The sequence below is a fragment of the Poecilia latipinna genome, unplaced genomic scaffold, assembly GCF_001443285.1.
Source record: "Poecilia latipinna isolate Pla-1442-1.1 unplaced genomic scaffold, P_latipinna-1.0 Scaffold148, whole genome shotgun sequence".
Lineage (NCBI taxonomy): Eukaryota > Metazoa > Chordata > Actinopteri > Cyprinodontiformes > Poeciliidae > Poecilia > Poecilia latipinna.
The window spans coordinates 77,364-103,304 of record NW_015112764.1 but is presented as its reverse complement, the minus strand read 5'-3'; the positions used below and the strand labels follow the sequence as shown (position 1 = coordinate 103,304).

General features: G+C 38.0%; 1 protein-coding gene and 1 long non-coding RNA gene across 2 annotated transcripts in view; one reads left to right on the top strand and one right to left on the bottom strand.

Annotated features, from left to right (window-relative positions):
• nlgn1 (neuroligin 1) overlaps positions 1–25,941 on the bottom strand; it is a 228,706-nt gene that overhangs the window by 172,583 nt on the left and 30,182 nt on the right. The gene's annotated exons all lie outside the window — the stretch shown is intronic.
• LOC106945525 (uncharacterized) lies at positions 14,532–25,814 on the top strand. Its single transcript, XR_001424578.1, has 3 exons — positions 14,532–14,544; positions 18,300–18,306; positions 25,725–25,814. It is a non-coding gene; the product is annotated as an uncharacterized LOC106945525 (long non-coding RNA).

Below are 25,941 nucleotides of genomic sequence, written 5' to 3'. Positions count from 1 at the left end.
CACTACAGGTTCTAGGGACACTAAGCTGTAAGGGACACTTTGCCTTGGAAGACAGAGGGGCTTATGATTATGGGGGAATTTCTCTGCCATATTTAGAGAGTACACATTTTCAGTATGAGAGCAAGATTTCACGTCTTTCTTCACAAAACCTGTAATGTTTGTACTCAAAACTTCTGCTCTCTCTCAAAACTTCTTCTTTGAGAAAGCAGCTTTCTTTCTCAAACCTTTCTCCTCAAGCTCAAAATTTCTCTGCTCAGATCAAATCTCCTCTTGCATACTTCTCTGCTCGCTTGCAAATTCTTTTCTGCTCTCTCTTGGAGCAAAAAAGTACCATTGCCTGGCAACCTCTCAATAGAAAGATTGCCTATCATAACTACAGAGATGATACACAGCTCTACGTTACAATGTTACCACAAGAACCCATCCAAGCACTGAACAGTTTAGAACAGATACATATGTGGATGTGACAACTTTATCCAGCTGAACAGAAACAAAACTTAAGTTATTACTTTTGGACCTGAAGAGGAACGATCTAGAATGAGCACACAGGTTCAGGTGTAACAGCTGGAAAATAGAGATTAGGCCTGAAATCTGGGTGTAGTGATGAACTCCTTCAGTTACACTGATTACTGCAACAGTGTCTTCACAGGTCTCCCTAGAAAAAAAAGCTACAACTGATCCAGAATGCTGCTGCTGCTGACATTCTCACTAAAACCAGGAAGGTTGAGCACATCATACAGTTCTAAAGTCCTTCCACTGAGAGAATAGATTTTAAAATACTGCTGTTAGTTTATAAATCACTGACCAGCTTAGCACCACAATACATTAAAGAACTGCTGCTGTTGTATCAATCTTCCAGACCTCTCAGGTCTTCTGGTTCTGCTCTGCATCCCCAGAACCAGAACCAAACATGGGGAAGCAGCATTCACCTTCTATCCACCAGGATCAAATCTCCACTTGGAATTTGGAACAAATTTCAAATGTGATTGATTGATTGATTGATTGATTGATTCATTCATTCATTCATTCATTCATTCATTCATTCCATAAATGATTCACCTTTTGGACACTTTGATTCTCTTAATTTCTTTGTGAACATATTTGGATCCCGTTTATGTATTTGTGTGTGTTAATTTCTCCAGGTAATGTTACCATGGATTTGCCAGGTTGAATTCTCAGCAACACCAATTCCCCATAAAGAATCTAGCTGCCAGCTAACTGCCCCCGAGTGCAGATTATCCAACATCATAATGCTACTGTAGGTTTGTATCTTCCACTGCGTGTGTGTGTGTAAGGAGGTCTATGATTCACAATAATAATAACTCTCAGTCCGGCTAAGATAAACCTAATCTGACACAGGAAGTAATTCCTTGTCTTCCTCCAACAACAGTGGGATTTGCCTCTGTGGCTGCTGGCTGATAGTGTCATGGGAGAAGAATGAGGGCTTCTGGCCTCACAGAGCAAGGATTATGTCTTAGTAATACACCTCTCTCAGAATGCCTGGTCTTTATCTAAACTGTTGCATTAGACTATTTGAAAGAGGTACGTAATGGATTTGTAATTACACAATTACAAAGTGTTAAATATAGATGTTCTCATTACATGCGGAGATACGATGCTGACACTGGCTTTGTTTCTGAAGGTTTAAATACCTTTCAAGTTCCTACAGCCGTTAAGCATTGAGAAAACCTGCACTTTTTTGAGAACCTAAATGCATATATTTTCAGTTCTTTTCCTTACAGATAATGATGGAGAAATAGGCTCGACTGTCTTTGTCGGCTCCAGTATGAGCAGTCTCTGCTGTTGCTGCAGGCTGGAGAAAAGCAGAGGTACAACACTGGAACAGTATGTTGAGGTAAATCTAATGCCATCTGTGTATTACATAACTCCGAAAGCAGCTTGAAAAAATCACTCTCATCACGCCAGAGCATAAAATAAGCGAAAGCTCTGGTAACGCTGCATATGTGATTACCCAGGGCTCACTTTCTTCTTCTGACACAAATTTTAATGCCTTTTTGTCCCCAACTTCCGTACCATCCATAGCAACCACATCGACCACACATTAAAGTGGAAATGTCAGAGTAAATGGAAGGAAGCTGGAGCAGAAAATTGTGCTTTGGAGAGTTTTCTTTTCTCTTTTGCCCTGGTTTCTTCTCTAAGTCTCTTTCCAGACAGAAGAACGAGTCTGAAGTCTAAATAAATTGTGCTGTTGAATTTATCACATGCAGGAAAAAGTTTGGAACCAGGGATTTTCCATGATTATCCCAAATATCACTATTTGTTCAAAGTACAATATCCTTTCTTCCAAAAGTATACAGCGCTCAAATGTTTCAGATCACTGAATGTATTTTCACATTTGATAAAGATAGCCTGAGTCAGTGCACAAGGCAGTTTAAAAATGATGATTTCATTTATGAAAGAGAATAAAAAACAAACTGGACTGGCTCTGTGGACAAAAGGTAAGAACTGCCTGTGACACCTTTGGAAGCAAAAACTGACATCACTTCCATTTTTTTAAAAATCAGCCACCTGGAGGGTTTTGTGTATGAACAAGATGTTTAAGGTCATAACTACTGTATTTTAATTGGATTTAACTCCAGACTTTGACTAGGACTAAATATCAAAACTCAGCCACACACACAGCTTGGTTTAAATGAGGACATCACCAATGACTTCCATTGGTTGGCCTGCTGCAGTCAACTAGGAATTATAGTTCTGTCTGTTACTGTCACACATCTCTGCTTCTGCATGTTTTCTGCTGCTCTGTCACCAACACAAAGACAAACTACCTCACTTATAGAGCACTCACACCCACAGGAAGTACACGCAAGATAGAACATACACACAAACATCAGTGGAAGAGTGTGTTGGTCAAGGAGGATAGCCATGACTTTGCCAGAGGGAGTAAGGACAGGGGAGCATGGGTAGGGTGGCTAAGGGAGTGAGACTTACAGAGATTAATGACCCCAAACTGTCTGTTTAGAGTGTGTTTGCCATGTGTTTGTGTGGGGCCCCTACAGTGGAGACATTATGCAGACGATGGGTCCGTCTCTGACGGATGGGCTCGTTTAGCAGTGAGAGGTTATTTCCACAGTGACTCGCGCTGGCTCTCACACAGAAATACACTCAGACACAGCGAGCAATGCTGCCGGTTCAGTGTGGGTGTCACCAAAAGTCAGCTGTTACCACAGCCCCCAACTGAGTGACATATTAACCTGGTACTCTCACAAACACAGGCACGCACACGCACCCACACATCCACACACACACTAACTGTTTTTACCCACAGCATGTAAGCTGAGGTAGGATGCTAACACGATGCAATCATTGAGGGGCTTGGCGTAGGATCCTGCTTACATACACATTTGCATACGTATAAATTTCTTAATACACACACAGAGGAACAACAAAGCAGGCAAGCTGCATAATCAACACAGAGGAAATATGAATTAAAGATTGATTGACATTTAGTATTTTCTCCCTTGATAGGTTGCAGAGTATGTTTGCTATTAGACATCCTATAGGGCCTCAATGTTTTGTTTTGTTTCTAAATATTGTTCTGTCTTGATTTATGAAAGTCTTTATTCACAACTACAGTTGATTTAGAGTTGGAACAGATGCAGAACATGGTAGGTCAGGCTCTGGAAATTATTTATATGCAAAGTGCTTGACAACAATGTCTTTTGTGTGCTTTTGTTTAAGTGAATCACAGTATTTATATGAAAAAGGCTAAAAACAGGAATCATTCGTATCTGGCTTGACCACATTCTGAAAACTCAATATTAAAACAGTATAAGTAGAAAATACAATCAATACCTTCAACTGCAGCCCTGTGACCATCACCATTGTTAACCCTGGTAATCTCAGCACTTTTGCTTTTCACTCCATTTAATCCAATGATTCAGACTCGCTAAGCTATTGAAGGCTGCTACTTTTTGGACAATTCCAGGTCGTTGGAAAAAAAAAAAAAAAAAAAAAAAAAGGTAAGTTTGTTAGAACCTGCAAGTATATTGAGGACCTAAGAGAAGGTAGTGATTTTACAATGTTAGTTAATAGGGCTAGGGGGAAGGTTAGGGCTTAGGGTTAGATGAGGGACTGAATTGAATTAAATTCCATTTGGTTTCTATATCACCAGTTTACAATATATGTCTCCAGACCATTTAATGATTCAGTCTATATAAAGTCAATTCAATCCAAACATGCCAACAGATTCAAAGTTAATTGCACACATTCTAATTTTATCCTTACTTAAAAATAAACTAAGTATTCAAATTCATGTTTTAGTGCCAGTGGCTCAAATGTTTTCTGATTGCATCGAGGAACTAATTTTGCAGCAATCCCTCAGCATAATGAAAAGTGAAAAATGAAATGATGAAATGTGATAGCTTTGCACCAATTTTGAAGCCAAACAATTTTTTAACATCTCTGTTCTATTTCTCCTCCAATATAATACTATTTTTTTTCACAAGAATAGTTAATATTAAACACATTCTAATGAGACAGCAGATTCTTCACCAACCTCAAACCATCTGCAGTCATAAGTATCCTCATCAGCGCTGGTTAAAGCTTTCATCAATCCAGAGTATCAATAGTGTAAAATTCTTTAATAAAAATTCCTAGAGTAGAATTCTGGCTGTTGTTTTATATCGGCACTAATATTTGTTCAGTGTTTCAACTTTAGTAATTCATTCATTCATTCATTCATTCATTCATTCATTCATTCATTCATTCATTCATTCATTCAGCTATGCTATGTTATAACCAATGACATTCAGATTTCCTCTTCATCTTATACTTTAAAAATATTTATTTAGAATAGAAATATTTCTATTCTAAATAGAAATATTTAGAATATTTCTAAATAAAAATATTTAGAAATATTCAAAATATTTAGAATATTTCAAAATATTTCTAAATATTCTAAGATGTTGTAATTCTAAGTTACAACATCTTAGAGTTGTTGTAACTTAACATTAACATCTGTTTTCGATACCTACTGTAAATGATAAATTGTGCACACTTGAGTGGATTACATGAGCCACAATCTAAATCAGCAATGCACTGTGTTGCATTGCTATGACAGACTTCTCCTTGTTTCCGACGGACACACGTAGAAAAAGAACGACACACACCGCACAAACTGCAATCTTACTTGTGTGACTTATGTCAAATTGACTTCATGCAAATGAGTGTCATGTTGATCCTGAAGGGGAGAGACAAGAGACAGAGAGGAGAGGGAAATCAAGCGAAAAAAGGAGGAAGATTATGAAATCTACAGAGATGGCCACGAAACTCAACATAAACCGCAATGACAAAGATGAGTAAAAAGCCAGAGCAATTTCCAGAGTAGGAAGGTGGTGGGAGGTGGAGTGTGATCAAGTCAGAGAAACAAAGTGTTTCAGCAAATGAAATCCATCTCCATAAAACTCAATCCTCTTAGTCTGCAATATGCTCCAAATGGACAGATTGATATAAGGGGTCACAGCCCTGACCGTATCCCTGGCAACCATACTTGTTACAATCCCAACCCTAACACTCTATTTATTCTTTTCCCTCATGTATCTTAACCTTTCTTTTTTTTACCGAGTCTGGCTTTTCTTGTTCTTTTTCCCATTTCTATAAACTCAATGAAATTCACTCAGATCAAATTCACTGAGTGTAGAGTGGATATTAAAGGAAATACTGTCCACAGCCTTGGCCCTCGTTAAAGGACTGGATCTGCAAGCTGAAAGCAAATATCAAGAGATTCTTGATACATAAAAGAGTCCAACAGAAACCAGTGATTTTTACATTGCACAGGCAAATGGCTCACCCTTCTGTCTGTGGTCTAGGAACACAATAAAAACTAAATAATCTCACACTCTAAAGGTTCTCACGTACTCTATCCGAAGTCGAATAGTCAAGGCATGATCACATGGTTTCCAATTCAGAATACATGAAACCCTCACTCTAACTACAAAATGCTCACGAAGGGAACAGACAGCCTCCTCATACAGACAGCCTCCTCTAGGGACGACAATATTGCAATTTCCATCCCAGACTTGTTAGCCATTTCATATTCTTGCTATTTGTGAAGAATTGTACAAATGTAAGTATACATTTAACTGTGTTGGATAAACATTATGTAAAAGGTTTCAGATCTCCTGTAGATACACAAAACAGACAGTGAAAGTGGACTAATGGAAATAAAACATCAATATGGTTGTCTGAGCATGCTTTGCATAAAATGCCTAAAAACTTCAGACCAATCACACAATACCTCGCACAGAACTCTGTGCAAAATTGTTCGACAATGAACTGGTGTGAAGGGAAGGAGGCGGCCTCTCTGAGGGAAAAAAAATGACATTTTCATCACACAATTTTTTTTTGGAAAAAAACACAATTTCATTGTTATGATGTTTCCATTAAATAAAAATGCAATTAAAATAATTGATTAAGTTTTTTTCATGAATGTCAGTAAAAATCATGTCAGTCATGCGTGTAAGCATGAGATATTTTCATATTTCAGTCACGGCTCTAATGCTCATCATCAGAAGAGACGTCAGCGTTTTCCTGAGGCATTGGAGCGACAAGCCCCTTAAACTTATGAGCCCTTAAACTATGTATGCGGCATTTTGGGGAAACTCTGGAGGGCTATTTTATAGAAGAGCTATAGATTAAAAATTGTCAAATGACACACTCAACATGAGATGAAATGTCCAGTGCTGTGAGAGCTCTGGTGGAGCCAGCTTCACATTGTCCAAGGAGGCTAGTGCTTACAAATAAGGAAGGAGCTATTGCTGCATGCAAACTATCGTATCTCATAAGATGCAATAAAAGGTTTTCCATTACAGTTTTGTGAAATCCACAAATTTTGATACTCCTGAAAAATCACGTAGTACTAGCTCTAACACATTTTTTTGTTGAAAAATCAAAATAAACTAATTACTTTTGTAATCCTTCCTTGCGTAATTTCATGGTCAATGGAGAGGCAGTTATACTGAGAGCTGATTTTGGCACTTCGGATGCAGCATGTGGAAGCCTTAGCCCTAGCTACTCAACATTTCCTAACCCTAATCTAACGTCATACTGAGACTTTGAAAAGACCAGTTCCTAACAAAATCCCTTCTAAAGTTAATCAAAAAGATTTTTAAACAGTTCAGTAAGTCTGTGTGAAATGCCTATTTGCATTTAACCCCAGCACAGGTTCATAAACATTCATGTTCTATTCAAATCCAATTTAAGCACTAAGAACCTTTTTTTTACTGACTTTTCCTCCCAACCAGTAAGAAAAAGCAAAGACAGTCCTCTGACCTTCAGTGTCATCTACCAGCTTTTAAACACAAGCTCTACATGGAACTGGAGCCATTAAGTAATGGTAATGGTCACCTTAAAGTGCAAACATCATTCCATCATGACAGTGGCCTAATGCCACTAAGCTGACAGTGAAGTCATGAACTGAGGTGAGTTCCTCCGTGACTGTGAATAGCAGATGTAATCATGCATAAAGCTTTTCAGGCACTATATTTATATCTACTTCCTGCTGAGAGACTTGGCAGACTGCTGCGACCTGTAAGGCAACGATTGAGTGAACAATGAAGCCTGCGGAGGTCATCAGTAGGCTAGTTTGTCATTCGCCCTTGTAGCTTGTCTTGTACTGCAGGAGCTAAGAGTAATGAAGTACAAACCACATCTGTCCTTGTAAGATTTCTTACACTCTGCTTAGCAATAGACATTCAGTATATATTAAAAAGACAATTTAAAATGTGAAAAGAATGAGCATAATGTAAAAAAAAAAAAAAGAATATTCAACAGAAGATGTCAATTTTAAAGTTGCTTTTTCATGGCATGTAGTGCAATCCAAACTAACATGAGTCTGTGAGAAACAGCTGTGCCACATTCTGTCTCAACAACTAACATCAAGTATTTGCATCAACTAGACTTAGATTTTCTTGGAGGAATTTCATTCCACACTTTGTTTCAATTCAGCCCCTTTAAGGGTCTATGTATTAGTAGCTAAAATAAGGTAACTCCAAGGCATCTCAAATTAGGCACATGTTTTGACTACGTCATTCCATTACCTTCATTGTTTTGTTTATTTCCTTTGAGCTATTTTTTCAGCAGGGGAAAATAGGTGGCAGTTTAGACCAAAGCATCATGTCCATCACAATAGTTCGTTATATGTCTAACAAGGGGGTAATTATATTTTTTTACATGGAGCTTCATTAGTTTGGATTGTTTGCTTTCATTAATTAAATATAATTTAATCTAACTGTGGCTACAAAGCAATGCATTTTTTTATTGGTTCTTGTTGCTGCAGCATCACCATAAGTCAATTATATCTGTCAAACTCACCCATTAAATTTGAGGGGTGAGGCATTAGGCTCCAATTATAAGCTTTGCATATTTTAGAAATTATATTTTATTCCAAATATTTTTTAACTGTTATTAAATAAATTATTTAAACATTGAATTTAATATTATTCATTTCATGGTACATTTAATAGATTCTTTAATGATGTATTTTTGTATTTCATTTGTCCCTCTTGGTCATCCATAATTTTAGGTCTCCACAGATTTGCATGTTTTTGTTCAGGGGTTAATGGTCATACAACAAACAACTTCAGTACATTTTAAAAAGAAAAACTTTTTGTCCAAGTTTGAATTTCTTTGGATCTTGGAAAAATCCTAACACAGGCTCAAAAATGTACATACAACCCCAGGAATATTACATTACGTCTCACAAAGAGAGTTGCACCCCAGCTGGCTTTTTGTAACCATTAACAATATTCTGGTACAATTCTGACTGGCTTATGTCTAATGGCTCTTCTTGGCAAACTTTATCTTAGTGGGTTGATTTCGTGGGACAGATCTGACTGGGTATCTTTCTATGTAAAACTTGCAATTTCCTCATGTGATGTGCCAAGGTACAGCAATAATGTTCCTGGGTCATTTTGACCTGGGGAGTGTTAAATCATGTAATAGTGTCAGAAACCAAAAAAATCTCCAAAAAATTTTTGTATCTGATTTTGATTTTTTTTTTCCAAGGAAAAAATTTAACCTGAGACACGTATTCTGTTCCGGGTTGCAAGGAAACACATAGAATTGGAATTTTCTTTTACCTTTCTTACCCTTCAAATTGATTGTTTTTGTAGAGTCAGCATGTCATTTCAGTGGAATTTATGGCAGTGAATTACTAGACAGGATGTGTTTATTTAAAGAACACTGACCAATTTTATTTGCAAAATCTGCATGTTTCAAGGGGTATAAGATAGAAAACAGGCTGTTCCTCTTATTCTTCACCCGCACATATTGAGCAAAGACAGTGCGTTCTAAATGTTACCTGTCATGTAGAAAAAGGTCAGAAACTTAAAAGGACACTTGAAAATCGGGTGATACACACTCAGAACTGCACTGATGCGCGTTTTTTTTTTTTTTTTTTTCACAGTAAAAAATATGTGAAAAAATGTTTCTGGTCATAGAAAACTACTTAAAGCTACTTAGATATCACAAATACACATATCGTAATGCAAACTATTGTATTTTTTTTTATTTAATTCCCTCTTCTGAATAATGGAAAATAAGTTACATTGTATCAATCAGTCAATCAATCAAGTTTATTTGTACAGCACATTTTAGCAACATGGCAGCTCAAGTGCTTTACATCACAAAAATATGTATAAAAAACACTAAAATTAGTAAAAAAGTAGTAAAAATTACTAAAAAGTAATAAAAACATCAAACAGTCACCAATTTGAGAAACTAGCAACAAACATTACATTTTGTTGAGTACCTTCATCAAAAACATCAACATATCAAATATATTGGTCAATGTTCCATTTATTATGGTTGAAAGCCCACTCTAACCAGATGGAAAAGAAACTCAGTGTTGTTTTGCTGTTTTCAGGAAGTTTTTTTTTTTTTTTTTTTTTTTTTAGATTCTTGCTGCATTGAAAGCTTATATGAATAATTTGCCAGATATCAGAGATTCAGTTATTTTTTTTTTTTTTTGGTGGCCCTATTCCTCTTCCATAAACAAGTCATGGCAGTCATTATGCTCTCATCTGAATTTGGCTTTTCTTTGGTATTAATTTTTTAGCGGTAAGTGAAAGATGTGGCTTTGCAGTGCTGTGGTAGGATGGAGATTTTTTTTTTTTCCATTTAGTTATTTATTCATCTGTTATTACCCTGACATGCTTTACTTTGTTCTATTTTGGCCTCTCTCACCACCGGGAGACAACATTCTGCAGAAATGAAGCTAACAGGCACTGCTCCCCAGGCACAGGGAATTATGCACCAAGTTACTGGAGCAACATTTCAGCTGTTCTCTGAAGAACCTGTATTACACTGAGACTCCGACACAGTGGGAGCACCGGAGGGTAGTAGGAACGCTGACATGCACCGACACCAAATAGGAAAAGAAAAGAATGTTTACGGCCGTTTTAGTCCTGTTGGTGGCGTAACATAATGAAATGCTGTATTAACAAGATAATAGACAGTATTAATGACAGCATTTTGCAAACATGCATTTTGCTGGCATCACAATGCTGACATGCATCACATGTAAGTCCATTTAATGTGATCTATATAAAGTACAATTATTCTTTGTTTCTCCTGATTCAAATCAAAAATTCTTCATAAAAATAGCTCTTTTATTAAGAGGCACTCATTTTATGTTCCTTTATCTCATGTGGTGTTATTTACAGAGGCTGATTGTGAAAGGATGAGCATAAAAATATGGCCAGTATTATCATTTAGCCCTGCCTGGTACAGCTAAGCAGCTCTCACGGTGATGCTTTATTGACTTTTTGGGAAGTCAATATTTAGGATCATGCTCCAAAATAAAGACAGTACAGTCAGTTAGATACAGTTTGGAGAAAACAGACTTACCAAAGGGAACAGAGCAAAGCAAACACTCAAGTTACAGAGGATCTATCATATATTGCAGTGGTGCTCTAGTTTTCTTTGAAAACTGGTGATTCACATATTGATTAAAGGGGATCAATTCATGTTCAATCTTTTTAAATCATATATTCACCCTACTGCTATTGATACTTTATAGAAAATGATACGGCCATTAGCTAGTCATGTTTAATCTTCTCAGATACTGAAGATTTTGGAAAACTATTTACTGAGTGAGAGAGCATTTTGGAGCACACATGTAAAAATAGATTACCTAAGGATACAGTGCAAAAAAACACAAACAGAAGCAAGTTTACGCCTTACTAACAAAGTGAATCGCCTCAGTATGTATTAGTTAGGCTTGCTGCCCAAAGAGTACTTACTGGTTCAGTGGTACTCAGATGGTATCAGGTTTGATACATCTTACACATACTATCTAGTCTCCACTCACCGCTACTGGCCATTAAAGTCAGGTGTTGCAGTCACTTTCAAGGCCACAGGTGTTGCTGGTGTTCCCTAACCCTAACCACCAGCAACTCATCCATAAACTTTAAAGCCATTTTAAAAATCCATGGATGTTGAGACGCAACAAGTTCACCAACCTTCTGCAGTCTGTATTTTCAGACCTCTAAACTCCATCTGATCACCTGATTAGTTCAGGAATTATTTTTCTGTAATAGAACAACTGCATTCAACCCTTCTCACCAACTACAGTGCAAAACCCTGGATGTTGTGCTGGAAAACATGTCACCAGTCAGACTTAGTTCATCCAGTTGATGAGTTTGGGTCTGATTGTTAAAAAGAGAACAGTAATGGTCAGATAGCAGTTTGTCAAGAAGTTTAGCACAGAAAAGATCGTGATGTGAGGCTGCTTGGACTCCGTGTTCCAGAGAAATTCTTCAGTACAGAACTGCGGGCTTCCACCTTTGTTTGTCAACACTTTTAGTTCCAATAAGACTTCCCGCAAAGCAAAAGTTGTAAAGATATTAATCAATATGTTTGGTGTGAAAAAAACTGAATGAAAACTTTGTAAAGTCTGCAAAGGCTTTCTCACCCTACATTAGTGCAGACACTAATGTAATCTAACAAATCCATTTTGGAAGAATGTCAAAAAAAATAAAATTATAACCACACTCCTTAAAACATTCCCTGAAAAGGTAAAGCTTTTACAGTGACAACATTTAATTAATATAAAACAACTTGATGAATTAAATGTGATGTCGCTTGAATTTATTTGAGACAGATTCATTTAGTATATTATATGTAAAGATAAAGGTTCATCAGTTTCCTAGCACAGTTCAAACACATGCATGTCCAGTCTAATGACGACTCCAAACTTATGTTCATGGTTGTGGGTCTCTGCATTGTAATAAAAACTAGATGAAAAGCTTTGCTCTACAACTGTACCTTTTAAATTGATTGATATGTATGAGTGTTGCCCAAAGAGGCTCATTTCTACACCTTAAGCACACTGTTTTTCATTTGGAAACCACCCAGCTCCAAATAGCACTAACAGAAAGTTCACAATCCTCTATTTTTGTTAAAAGATTGGAACTCACATCAGGTAGATAAAACGCCATGCCTCTGAGTTGTAAAAAGCTGTAATTGTATTTCAGCTTTGTATCAAAGAGCTCCTGATTGAAGGATGACGCAGGAAACTATCTTGTGTACCCATCTGAAAAATGGCCATGAAGCCTTGTCTTAAAGACTACAGCAGGATACAATAAGTCACTGGAATGGGTTCAAGTGTGCATCAATCATTCCTCCATCCAATCAAAGGAGCACAGATGGCGAGGTACGCCATCAGCAAAGTTGTGATTGGGTTAAAAGGGACATAGCATGGAGTCTGTTGGTGCATTATCGGCTTCAATCACTGTAATGCACCATGCTCCCAGAATGACCTCTGGGGTGTGTGTCCCATCATATATCATCACTATCCATCTCTGCGGACTCGCTGACCAACAAACTCACATATCCTGGCCCCTGAAGAGACACAGCAGGCTCTCCATCTATACAATATGCATGAAATAGCTCATACAAACTATTTCAAAGCATGAATGCACCCAAAAATAGTCTATCATGGAGTCTATGAGAGAGGAAACAGGATTAGAGCAGTGGTTGGGTGAGGGCAGAGACCTGTAGCACAGACGCAGCGCTCCATCACAGTTTGCAAAGCCTTGTAGGGACAGTGAGACAGTAAGAGGCTGAGAGATGAAAAGGAGGATTCTTTCCCAGTTCATTTCAGTCCCTCCTACTGCTCTTTATCTAACCCTTGACTTGGATGAATCCTGTTATGGTGTGACATGAACCTGGGGCAGCAGAAAAAGAATACATTGGAGAGACAGGAAGCAGGCAGGGAGCTGTGGGGGCAGAGGCTGATAGATGCAGCTGAGCTGAGAGGCTCGTAGACAGACAGGTCATTGCTCAGTCCGATCTGGAAAGTTGTGGGCTGGCATGAACACACAGCCAGATGGAGCTGTTAGGGTCCACCCTGGCGGAACAAAAACTCCACATACGTACACTGCTATTCACTAATAACATTGGGTTTCTGCACAATATGTGCTTTGTGCTGAATTTTGATCTTCAAGTACAGCATTACATCTGTACCCACAACTCTGCAGGAATGTATGCGTTCTGTGATAACACCTCAGACTCACAGCAAAACAAGGACAGTGGTAGGCAAACAAATCTACTGATTCATCTCTCAAAATCAGGTTCTTCTCATTCTAATGGAGATAAAAAAAAATGTATTGCATTTATTGGGGAAAAGGGAGGAAGTCAAAGATGGTAGGTTTTTGGGTGAGGAAGCATCTCACCTGAAAACTGACTAATGACATTACATTTCATCACATCTGGGGGAATATCAAAATGATTTTATGGAAGTGGGTGTGGGGGTGTGGTTGCAGGTGCAGTTGGGGGAGCATGACAGCTAAAAATCAAAATACTGACATATATTACTTCACTGGAGATCCATGACAGATATTTTCATGCTTAGTGTTGAGCATTCTTAAAAGGAAGATTTCCTTTTATATTAATGAAGAGGGGGTATAAATATAAAGCAGAAACTACTAGAAAGAAATAAAATGCATGTGATAAAATACATCAATTTGAGAAACATATATTTTTTTTTATTCTGGTCACTGTAAAAGAAAGTACAAAAAAACATCTGTTGAAGTTACATTTTTGTAACTTCAAGTCCAACTTCAACACATGATGGGAGAAGCAGGAATGAGATTTCCAGCCTTTTCTTGGTAGACCACTCACAGTGAATCACAGGAAAGTAATCTGTTTATCACAAGGTCTGCAAACATGAAGCCCAAAATTTCTAACAAGCCAAAAAGCAGTACTGAAATGAAGCCATAAACAGCATCAGAAGGCTACAAGAGAATTTTCCGTACAGTGAACCCCCGCCTAACCATTGTGCCCATTTTGGGTATTTTTCTGCAGAACATAACTCAAAATTATTTGTGGAAAATGTCCCTATTCATGGATTTTTTTCATACAGCAAAATATTCAAAATAAATGCAGCTAGGAAGCAGAAATACCAAGACACAATGCTAATTCCAATGCTATTGGTTGATGTTTGCACACCAGCCAATCTAGAAGCGCCATTTACTGTCATTGGTGCTGATTGGCCTTTGACCCAATGGAAGAAAAAAGATGGTTTCCACCGTGTGTAATCATGCATATTAATGTATATAAAGTGTCAACTATTAAAAGAGGCAGCTTTAATTATTTTTAGAGGGCGTCTCAAGTACTCACAGATTTTACATTTTCACAGGAAATTGTGATCCGTGATATCCATGTGGATACTAGAGATTCACAGTAACCCATCTCAGTAAAGATTAACCTTTACTTCCAACAATTATGTAGAAATAAAAGTCTAAGTGTTTAAACATATACAGTTGTCATACAACACGTTCAGAGATCTGGTGTAAGAATTATTTGTTCTTGATCCTGTTGTATTCTAGTCTCATCAGTATCAACATTATACAAACTGAATTTAGTCTCAAAGCAGAGGGATGTCATTGCTTCTCTAAAGAGTTTAAGATTTTACATTTCAACCTTTTAAGAACAGCTGCCCTTACTGTAAGTGCTGTATTTTACATCTTGAAATTTAGCTTGAAGCAGACGAGTCAGGGACCCTGCAGGATCACAATGTTTTGTCACAGTTCAGCAAAAACTTGGCAAAAGAGGAACATTACCACTGAGCATTAACACACTGTGAAATTATAATGGCTAAATAATTAGCACACATAATTAAACAGTGTAATGGAAGGCCCTATGAACACAAGGGTAGACCTGGGAGATATACAGAAAGTAAAAACACAATAAGAGAATTTATTGCTTGACAATATTGAGCATTAGGGATTTCACAACTCAGACACTATAATTATGTGTCTGAAACAGGAAGTGGGTCATAGGAGATTTATCTTGTTAGTGAATGTAAGGGTTATCTTTTCCCAGCTAGTTTGAAAGAAGCTAATCTATGGTTTAATTGGTTCTTGGGGTGCAAAAAATAGTTCATCAAAGGATTTAGGATGGACTATGTATTATAGAGGAAGAATTAAAAGGATATGTGGTCACTTTTCTGGGGAACAAATCTCTCCTAGCAGAACTAACTTGTGTTGTCCCTGCTGAGGCTACAGTCTACTCCAAAGAAAAATTTAAAAGAGCATCATGGTGCAAAAAATGGAACTCATTGACAGTTGTTGTAGATATACATACACACACACGCATGCACACGCACACACACGCATGCAGTTAGACAGAGGAAAGGCTAACACATTTATGTGACTCAGTCACATATAGATTGTACTTTTTCCACTACATTTCAGAGAAATTCTAACTTGACTTTAACCTGATCCAGATATTTTGGAATGACAATTTTTGCAGTCCTTGATGTCCTTTTATTATGTACAAGTGGAACTTCTTCAAATGTGTCTCACGTATTCTTTGAGAGGATAAACTATATGCATTTGAGAGAATGAGTGATTGCTTTGTATGCTGTTTCTGGATGAGCTCATCATACTTGACACTTCTTTAAAGTTACTTAACTTGAGGTCACTTCAGAATCTGCACTGAGAAAATAAAACATCTGCAGAACAGGGCAGGTTGCAATAAGAAGCATCATCCAAGCCTGGTGTGTTAAGCATGATTTGTCACAAGCAAAGGCTCTGCAATCGTGATTGAGTGATCTCCTCAAGTCAAGAACACAATTACAGTGTAATCACATAGCTCCCTTTCTGCTCCTCTAACTGCAGAGGAGAGATGGATAAGCAGGTTGATACCGGTCAGCTAAAGAGCCTCAAAGCAAGCTTCCATACCAAATGACCAAATGATGAAGACAGAGAAGATACATCTGGTCAGATCGTATAGATTCATATGCTCCATTGAGTGGAAATGTTTCTTAGGTAAAGTTAGCACACATAACAAGCAACAGTTTGATCCCCTTTAGATGACCCTGATGACAAAAAATAATCTTCAACATTTTCATGAATCAAAAGAACGAAAAGAATACTGGGGAAGTAGCCTGGTTAAAAAAACCATGTCCTTGTTTCACACTATTTGCTTCTTTCAGAGGGTCTGAATGTGGGATTATTTACTGAAGGCGAGGACTCTGACAAAGTTTTAAAATTTTAGCAATCACTAATGTTTGGTGTCATGAAGCTCATCGGTTGTCTCCAATGATGTAAACAATCATCCTCCACTGCAAAGAGAGAACTGCCTATCTGAACAAGATGGGTCTTAATGTTAATTCAGTTATTGACCAACAAGAACTGAACCGCATCCTTCACTCTCTCTGCTGTCATCACTAAAACTACAGGCAGGTTACAATTCTAAACAGCGCAGAAAATCAACATCCTTCAAGTCTCAGCCCAATAAGATGTTGCTTGACTGGGTTGGGTTGGCCAGTTATCGTCTTTATTGAATCTAGAGAAATGACTCATATTCTGTCCAAAGTCAACAATTGAGACATCAGTACAGTGGACCCCTGTCTATTCACAAGATATTAGTTTTTGTGGTGGTGCTAAGATTGTTTCTACTGAGTGTACCGAGTGTATTCTACAAACTTACTTTACATATAAAGTAAGTATACATATAAAGTAAGTTTGGTGTTTGAACTATCAAAACAGGCAGTGAGAAGTGTTTTTAGAGAGGATCTTTGGTATCTGCAGATTTGATCTATTCACAGGTGGCTTCACAATAGATGTCTTCGTGTTCCTGTCTTGCCACTGCGTTTGTGGAACTAGTGACCTTTATTCAAGCTAGTAAGATAGGAAATGGGCAGAGAGAGAAGGGGAGAAGACATAAAGTAAAGGTCCCAAGGGCAGAAATCAAACCATGAAGAAAGAAAGAAGAACTTTAATCAAGGATCAAAAGTCGTTGAGATGGAAGCCAACATCATGTGTTCTATGTCTGGGCCAGACTCTTGGTTGATAGTTAGAAATGAAGCCCAGAGAATAGTTGGCAGCACGGTTGCTTTGCCTTGTGAACCCAGCCTCTCACCCAACGACTAGAAACTAGAGACTAGAGACTCCTTTACACTTTGCAATGATAAGCAGGTGTAGACAATGGATTGATTGATAAAGGACCCATGCTTGCTGTGACAATGTCCAGCTATAACAAGCCGCCTTCTGATGGAATATGCCCTGAAATATTTCACCAATGTATTTTTTGGAGTGATCTTAGTCCTGCTATAGGCTAATAATGGTCACTGACCTCATTTTTTTCCATGAAGCTTTCTAACAATTTAACTCTGTATACACAGAATCTAGCTTGCTTGTTTTCAGGAGGGACGTGAAAATAGGTGACACATTTATTGGGCTGCTCTTCCTTCAGTTTTCCTTGATTAAGCAGAACATAGCAAAATATAGTGTGTAGCCTTTGGCATTTTATCCATCCATATCACTTTATAACCTTGTTTTTCCTTTTCAAATATACCAACAGTTTTCAAATAATCACCGTTATTACAGATACTCAATAATCCAATTAACCAAAAGCAACCAGGACATACATTGTGTTTATGTGATGAACTAATACAAACTTTGGCTGCTCGTGCTTCATCGTTGTAGCGACAACCACATTTTAAAGCAGCTGAGCATGAAGCATCTTGCTATCGTTTGTAAGGGCTACAAAATGATTCTTGTAATGTACTCTGTATTATCCATTAACATGGTCAGTGACACTATCTTATGTGGATAATAAAGAGTTTAGAAAGTGCTAAAGTAACAAGACAAGAAAATATCATAATTGCTGCTGTGTAAAAATGTAGCACCTTTATCTTAGCTCACATATTGAGTGAGCATCCTTCATCTTTGACTTCAAGGTCTCAGACTCTTAACAACTGTGTGCCAATGCAGCATGTAAATGGCTTTTCTGACACTAGTGGCTTTTATTTACAACAAATCAGATAGGAAATTAGTAGAAAAAGCAGAGGGAATCAAATCCTGGACGGCTGAGGACTATCAGCAGCCGCTCTTCCTCTACATTCTGCACAGCCCCTTCACTGTATAACTATAATCAGGTGAATAAATAGATGGAATAAAAAGTAGAATGAATATCTGAGAGGGGGTAATGTGATGTAAGATAGGATCAGAAAAGGAGAGCTGAAAAATGTTTAGCTTTGAAGGACAGACAAAGAAAAGAAAGTCTTCAATGTTTCCCGTTATTCTGCTCTAGCTTGGCCACTGCGCCTGCAAAATAAATGATGTGTATGTTTGTTTACTGTGGTATATGAAGCTATAGAGGAAAAAAATGTGAAAAAGGAAACATCAAACACAACGAAGGAAAGCAAAAGGAAACCAGATTTGTCTCGTCTTCGAATGCCTCCACCTCTCCATTTCGCTTTCTAATGGAACTAGATGTGTATTCAACCCTTAAACATAAAAATCCCCTCAGAATTAAGATCATTCCTTCACCTGTCACTCCTCCCTCCCTCCCTCTTCTTCCTCCTCTCTCTGACAGTGGTGATGGATGTTGCCTGTGCCTCAGACTGAAAAGGGAATAGACTGCTCTCTCTGTGCGTTTCACAGCAATCTGAAGCTGTCAATAAGCACACAAACACACATACGCATACACACAAGTGTGTGAAGCTGTCATGTCTCTATCAAACAATCTACCTCATGCATCAAAGGCAGACAGCAAAACACCCAGAGAGCATGCAAACAGCAACAAAAACCCAAAGTTTGTCCACAGAAGGTAAAGAAACGTTGCATTTCGTTAACACAGGGTCTTCATTTTCTCACCTCAACATTTACCTTTGATCTCTCAGCAGAAAATGTTACAAAAAGGAAGTGAATGTGAAACCCTGACTCACAAAGACCAGAGATATTACACTTTATTTTACTGCTTGAAACGAAAACTATTACTGTGAATTGGAGAAAATTATTCCCTCCAACTAAAAAGAATAACATTAAGTTATGTTCCATAACCTAATAGCTTTGTCTTATTATTATTAAGTTGTTATTGAAGGCAGTTGGACCTGCCTTCAAAGGTCCAATTGAAAATGGACATTTTTCTACAAAGATGGCGTCTAGGGACTCAATACCTTAATATGTTTAAACATCCTCTGTCGAGGATGGTTCTTATGTATGCACACTGCTTGATCTTAAATAAAGTAAAAAAATAAAATAAAATAAAAACCTGGGTCTCTGGTCTGAATGCACGTTCGAATGCCAAGTGGACCAGAGACCGCTCCAAAGTCTGGCAGTGGACAGTCCACTGCATTAATGACAGACACACAAGTCTGGAGCTAGCGGGAGAAATGACTCGTGGTCTTGTGGGACTTTAGTCTTTCCCACAAGACCACGAGTCATTTCTCCCGAGAGAAATCTTACAACTGCTGAAATTTCCACTCCATTTTTGTTCATATTTTGTAAAGAAGGAGGTTGCCCTTTTCTTCTCAGGTTTTTGTTTTGTTTCCTTCAGTGGTTCTTGGTGCAGCGCCACCACAGGTAAAGGCGCACACAGCTGGCTCAAAAGGTTTAGTTTGTCTGACACAATGAAGTGTGAAAGTGAAAAACAACAGCTTAAAATGTAATATTGTGGTAAGTTTGTCTACTGATCTATCAGGTATAAAACCATCTAGCAGTGGTGCAGGGACCAAAAGATGTTATAGCTGTTCAGGAAGCTTTTCTCATTGAATTTACTTCACATTGGCTTTCAAAACACAATATAAAATCTTTAGTAAATGAAAACATTGGCCACAGTCCCAAAAGATTTTTAATCACTTGATATTCTCTGATTAATGCATAGAAATCTTTCAGTCATGTTTATTGTAGGAAAATGACCAACAGCTTCATGTCAGCATAGCTACAGTTTCATGTTTGCTTCAGCTGCACTGATGAGTCAGACATGTCTGTACTTGACATGATACAAGTTAGAGATGCTAATGAACAGAGCTGTGATAGATTTGAGATACGACACTCCGATTGTATTTAGGCAGCTTACCAAACACTTGGCCTACTTTTTAATTTAGTAATTATGTTATTTTGAAGGTGAAATGTAGAGAGCAGTATAAAATATGCAATTTATGTTTGTAATTATGTCAATGTCATCTGCAGTCACTAAAACTATCCAGCTTTGCCTTCCTAAGTAAATACAAAGCCAACCAATACCACACTCATGTTTCCATATGACTGTTAGCAGCTTCTGCAAATCAGTAAGCATTCGCTGTCAGACAAAGTGATGGTTCACTCAGTCTTGGTTGTCCAATCTCACTCGCATTACTGACTAAGCAGTTGGATAAACAGAAAATAGATTGAATTAGCCCAACTCTGTCATTCATCCTAGCTTCAGAAAGAATAAGCAAACAGCGTGATCAGCCTATAGGAATGATCTGACTGCTGCTTAACCAGCTTGATCTGTCTAAAGATCCAAAATGAGTCCCTGCATTTCCTAACAAGCTTGCTATAACTTAGTCTGAATGGCAATGTATTTAGTGAAGCACAACTGATATGGTTAACAAAGCATTATGATTCTGGTCTATTTTCAGTGATCTAATGAGTCTTCTGTTGATGTTATTTGAGGAATTCAGAAAACAAAGAGCATCCTCTTCCAATGTCCTAAAAATCATTTAGGCTGCGAGTCTAAAGGCCATGTGTGACTGTGTGGTACATTCACAGCTTGGCTCTATCTTAGGGTCTTCTTTTCTACATTAGATAACAAGCTTAACTATTTTTATGCCATAAAACAAGTACTATAAAAGGAGCATTTAAAAGGAAAACAAATGGTCCATGATGGAAATACCATCAAATTTTGTGACTCAAAGAAGTAAAAAATAGGATTCAGACAAAAAATTGGAGGTTCACATGAAGAGCACTATAAAGGCACACCTGCAGGTAGCAACATATTTTTATGATCACCCTCGTTGGTACCGTAACACTCTTTCTCAAACATGCTTTGGAGACTGAGACTTTGAAAGATTCCTGCTTCATGGTGTTTTGATTTAAAGTAAAAAAAAAAAAAGTATTGTTTTAGGTCAAATGGACACATAAATGCAAAAAGAAAACTCTACAGGGTCATTTGAAACATTGCATAAATAGATTTTAAGCATTCCATTCTGCCTCATTAAAGCACACCATCGATATATCTGAAGGGGCTGTGTAGCACTTGGTTCAGCCTAATGAATGGAGCATCAGCAGTGACAAATTGATGGCACTTTGCCACAGATTGAACTCAGTAGATGAAACTCTGTGCCAAGTTGTCTGACCGTCCAAGGAGTATTGATTTTAACACAGATGATCATGCTATGGCAGATATTACACAATGCTGATTCTCTCACTGCATTAGCAGCATTAACAGCTGACCTTTTGGTTTGGAGCCCATGTATGTCACCATAGGCTGCAGCTACTGGAACCCAGGAAACCCTTCCATGTTGTTAAAGAAAATACACAACTCCAAGAAGTAGGAAATAAAGAGAAACTTTTTATTGTTTAGGCTGGCTAGAGTCTGAAAAAGTGAAACTGGTAAGATTAATTGCAACAGCAAAGTTCCACTATAGAAAGCATACAAGTTAGACATGTTAAATCATTGTTATGTCACAATATTGGCTGTTCCAATTTCTTGTCTTCCTAGGGTATTTCCACACCTGATAGTCCAGTAGACTCAGCTTTGGAAAAAAAATCACAATATTTGATACATTTCTAGCTGCTGCTGTTCACTTCCACACTGCACTGTCAGCCAACAAAACCCTTTAAAAAATGTTTGTATCCCATGTATAGTTTTTTTCATGCACAAAATCATGCATGTTTTTGAACTTTCTAACATACCCAATATTTTCAAAGAAACATCTACTACAGGGCGGCCCATGAAAAGGTAGCCTGCGTTACTATAGTATTACTGGCGGTCTTCCGTAAAGAAAGGTATCTTGTTCATGATCACAACTCTTTCATTTAGTATCACAAACCTCTGCTAGAGCCATTGTCTGAAAAGTCAGTCCAACTTAAGACTGAAGTTGAACATGTGAACAGAGAAAAATGGCACTCTTGTTCTAGACTCTCCTTTTTGCCCTTGTTTTCTCTATCCAACTATTCTACAGTGAAACTCTGAACAGTGTTGTGTGACATAGAGCCAATGAAACTTACTGAGATTACATCAGGCCACAGAGTAACTCATGAGGTAAACTACTGCTGATTCCTTCTCTCCAGCCAACCCTGTTGTTCGCTCATTCTGCTGCTCTCCAAAGCAGCGATATCACAGAAACACTTCATATCCAGCCTCAAGCCACTAAATCAATTTCCTTCAAGCCAGGCCAATCACAATCACTTGAACGTGACTGCAGCTCCCCCAGCATAAGGTTGCAGTGCCAAAGCGACTCGCACTCTATTGGTCAGTGATCACTGTTTCTTCCAGGAACACAAAGGGGGTTCTACTGCAGGTTGGCCTTCCCAGCTGATTAAAATTTACATGCATAATTCATGACAGCTAATAAGAGTCCAGCACTTTTGATTATATTTTATCTTCGTCTTTGACTACTGTCAAGTAATATAACAGTTAAAGCTAATTTGTTCTGAGTACTGAGGTTAACATTAGCAGAATGCAGATTGTGCCGAGGCCATGGCATATTTTTGTTAATGATATAAAACAGCATGATCTAATTTAATTAGTAATATTCTGAGTATTTATTTTGCACTCATTTAGCGACAAAGCTCCACAGAGTAGTTTACTCTCATATGTTCCTGACCCACTTACAGCAGTCAGAGTGAGACCACAATTGGGAAGCCAAAATCCATCCATCCATCCATCCATCCATCCATCCATCCATCCCCAGGAAACTGCCATAAAGTTCCATCTGTAAAGCATCAGTGTAAAATTAGCCTGGTCATTGCCTTCCTTAGCAATTCCACTCTATTCTCATCTCTTTTCTGGGATTTCTCCCACTGAGCTTGATTTTTCCAGGTTAATTTCCTCTTGCCAACTTCCTCTTGGAGGAGTTGTGTATAATGACGTTGATTTTCTGTCTGTTTTAGAATTGCAGTTAATCTGTCATTACTTTGGTAATGGCAGTGGAGGAAGTGAACAAACTCATTCAGCTCTAAAATCCTGAAGTTCCTTCAGACATATCTGCAAACATCCCAGTGTCTTATGTCTCTGTTTGGTGACAGTAGGAGAGTTACACCATCTGTCTAACAGAATGATACAACTGTAGAATGCCCAAACTAGAATCCCTCCATATCTTTACTGCAGCTACAAATTATTAAAGGACTGGAGTGAAAACAGAAACAAAAGATTAGCAGAGTGCAACACCCACCGGGAACAAACCAGACTTACAGCTGACAATGCTAAACAAACTCTCCTTCCAGTGGAACAAGAACAAAATAGCCTATAGTTAAAGGCTCTGGTCCGTTTCTGAGGAAGCTCCCAAAGGACAACACAAGGTACACAATCATAAAGCGTCTTGGTGCAGGGATAGTTTATTTATATTATTTCCTTTCAAAAGTGAAGAAAAAAGTAATATATCAGCCATACATTTTAAGCTTTTTTCATCAAATAAAACATACTTTTCTTCCCTTGATGTGAAACTGACAGGAACGTGTGTGGTTCAGAGGAACAGTTTGTGGGTTGGTTATCTTGCCACAGCACCCTGTTTTTGAGAGAGTGTCTCTATGTGAATTGCTCATTAAAGCGCAGCAGCAGCTACTGATAAAGAGAATTGGATTACTGTGATTAATACATTGTGTCACTTGTAATGTCTTTAACAGTATGAATCACAGAGCTCCATGTACAGAAACAAACCCACACATTTACTTATTTCAACAGTTTGGAGTTGCAGAATGACACAAAGCTCATCTGTCTGAGTAACACACAGTCCTACAAAATGTCACACACTCATCTCATAGCAATGGTGTTTTTTTAACACCATTAAAAACACACCATTGTTTTTAATGGTGTGTGTTCAGACTTTTCCTTAAAACGTTGGTTTAATGCACCATCATCTTCACCATTAACAATTTTGTGAATTTGGTTGGCATGTGTGCACTACAGGAACATCTTCCTCTGTTCATGGCTGCATGTACACATACACGCAGACATGAACAGTGAGTGTGTGCTGCTCTTCTGGGGCTTTGGGACCATTTGCCAAATCTCAAGCACGCAGCAGAGACCTTTAATTGATGAAGTGAGGAAGATAACATCCACACGGTTGGAGATGATGATAGTAACCTGAATAAGCAATATTTGTGTGTGTGTGTGTGTGTGTGCGTGCGTGTATGTGTGTGTGCATGTATGTGTGTCTGGGTGCATGCCTCTGTATGTTTTAGTGGTAAAGTCCCCTGGCTGAGGCTCTTTCTGGCACCTCAGGCACCTCAGATGCTGCTCTGTTACACAGAACTGTGCACAGGCATTTATATACACGTGCATACAAACTCACATGTGGTGATATATTGAGAGCAAAAAATTTAAAAAGTGAAGTAATCATTAACCTATTGTACAAAAATTGTATCTTATCCAAAGAGCATATGGAGGTTGGTTGACTGGGCAGATTTTTCTACCTTTGAGAAAGTTACATCTACTGATTTTGTCTCTTTTGTCTCCTCATTAGCTCATTAGCAGGGTGTTTTTCATTCATTGCTTGGAATGAAAAACACCCTGGCAGCAGACTGGACAACAAAATGAGCAGAACCAATAGGGCAAATATCAACAGCCGCTGATCTACCAATCAGAAAGTCATAGTTAGTTAATGATAGCAACTAGAAATGTCCATGCTTGTTGCATGTGCAAGTGACTACATCATTATAGCTTTTTCCATGAAAATAGACAGCATATTGTGTGAAATGTGTGAATGATGTGTGTGTTTCAAGAAGTGGACAAAAATATTGATAGTAGTATCAGAGAAGGCACCACAAGCAGTTTGTACATAACTTCATGGCAGCAAGGAAGATAAAATGTCACAATGCAGTCGGCTCAGTGACCCAAGATAATGTGGCCCATTGAGTGGTACAGGACCCAAAATACCTACACAAGGCAAATCCTCTATGTCTTACCCATTGTCTACAGATTAAGAAACTACCTGCTGTCAGCCAAACAAACACAACTCCACCCTGAGACTGCAACCCCCATCTGACTGCAGGACTGTGTAGGAATTGGTGGCTAATATTGAAGAAGATTTTAGGTTATAATATATCTTAAGAAAATCTCTGGCTCTATCTTCTCCTCATGGATCCCAGGTTCTCCTGGCGGGCAGAAGTGAAGTCACACAGAAAACAACGAGTGTAGATGTCACAGAATTTCAGAGTTTAATCCAATAGAAAACTTATGAAATTACAACAGAAACTGCTGAACAACAGACATACATTAATTTACCTGAGACAAATGGAAAAGAAGAAGGAAAGAAAGAAAAGCAAAGACGTGCAAAGACGTCTTTGGAGAATTGCAAGAGCAAATCTAGTTTGTTCCTCACGTGCACAAATTTTCATAGTAAAGGCGTATTCTTCTCTTTTAATTTATTCAAATAAAGTGTATCTTTGCTCATCCATCCAGGAGCTGTCTCTGACCCTCTCTAAAGTTAGAAACTCCCTGCAATTTGTTTCCAAGATCAAAGGCCATTTGTCCCCTTTG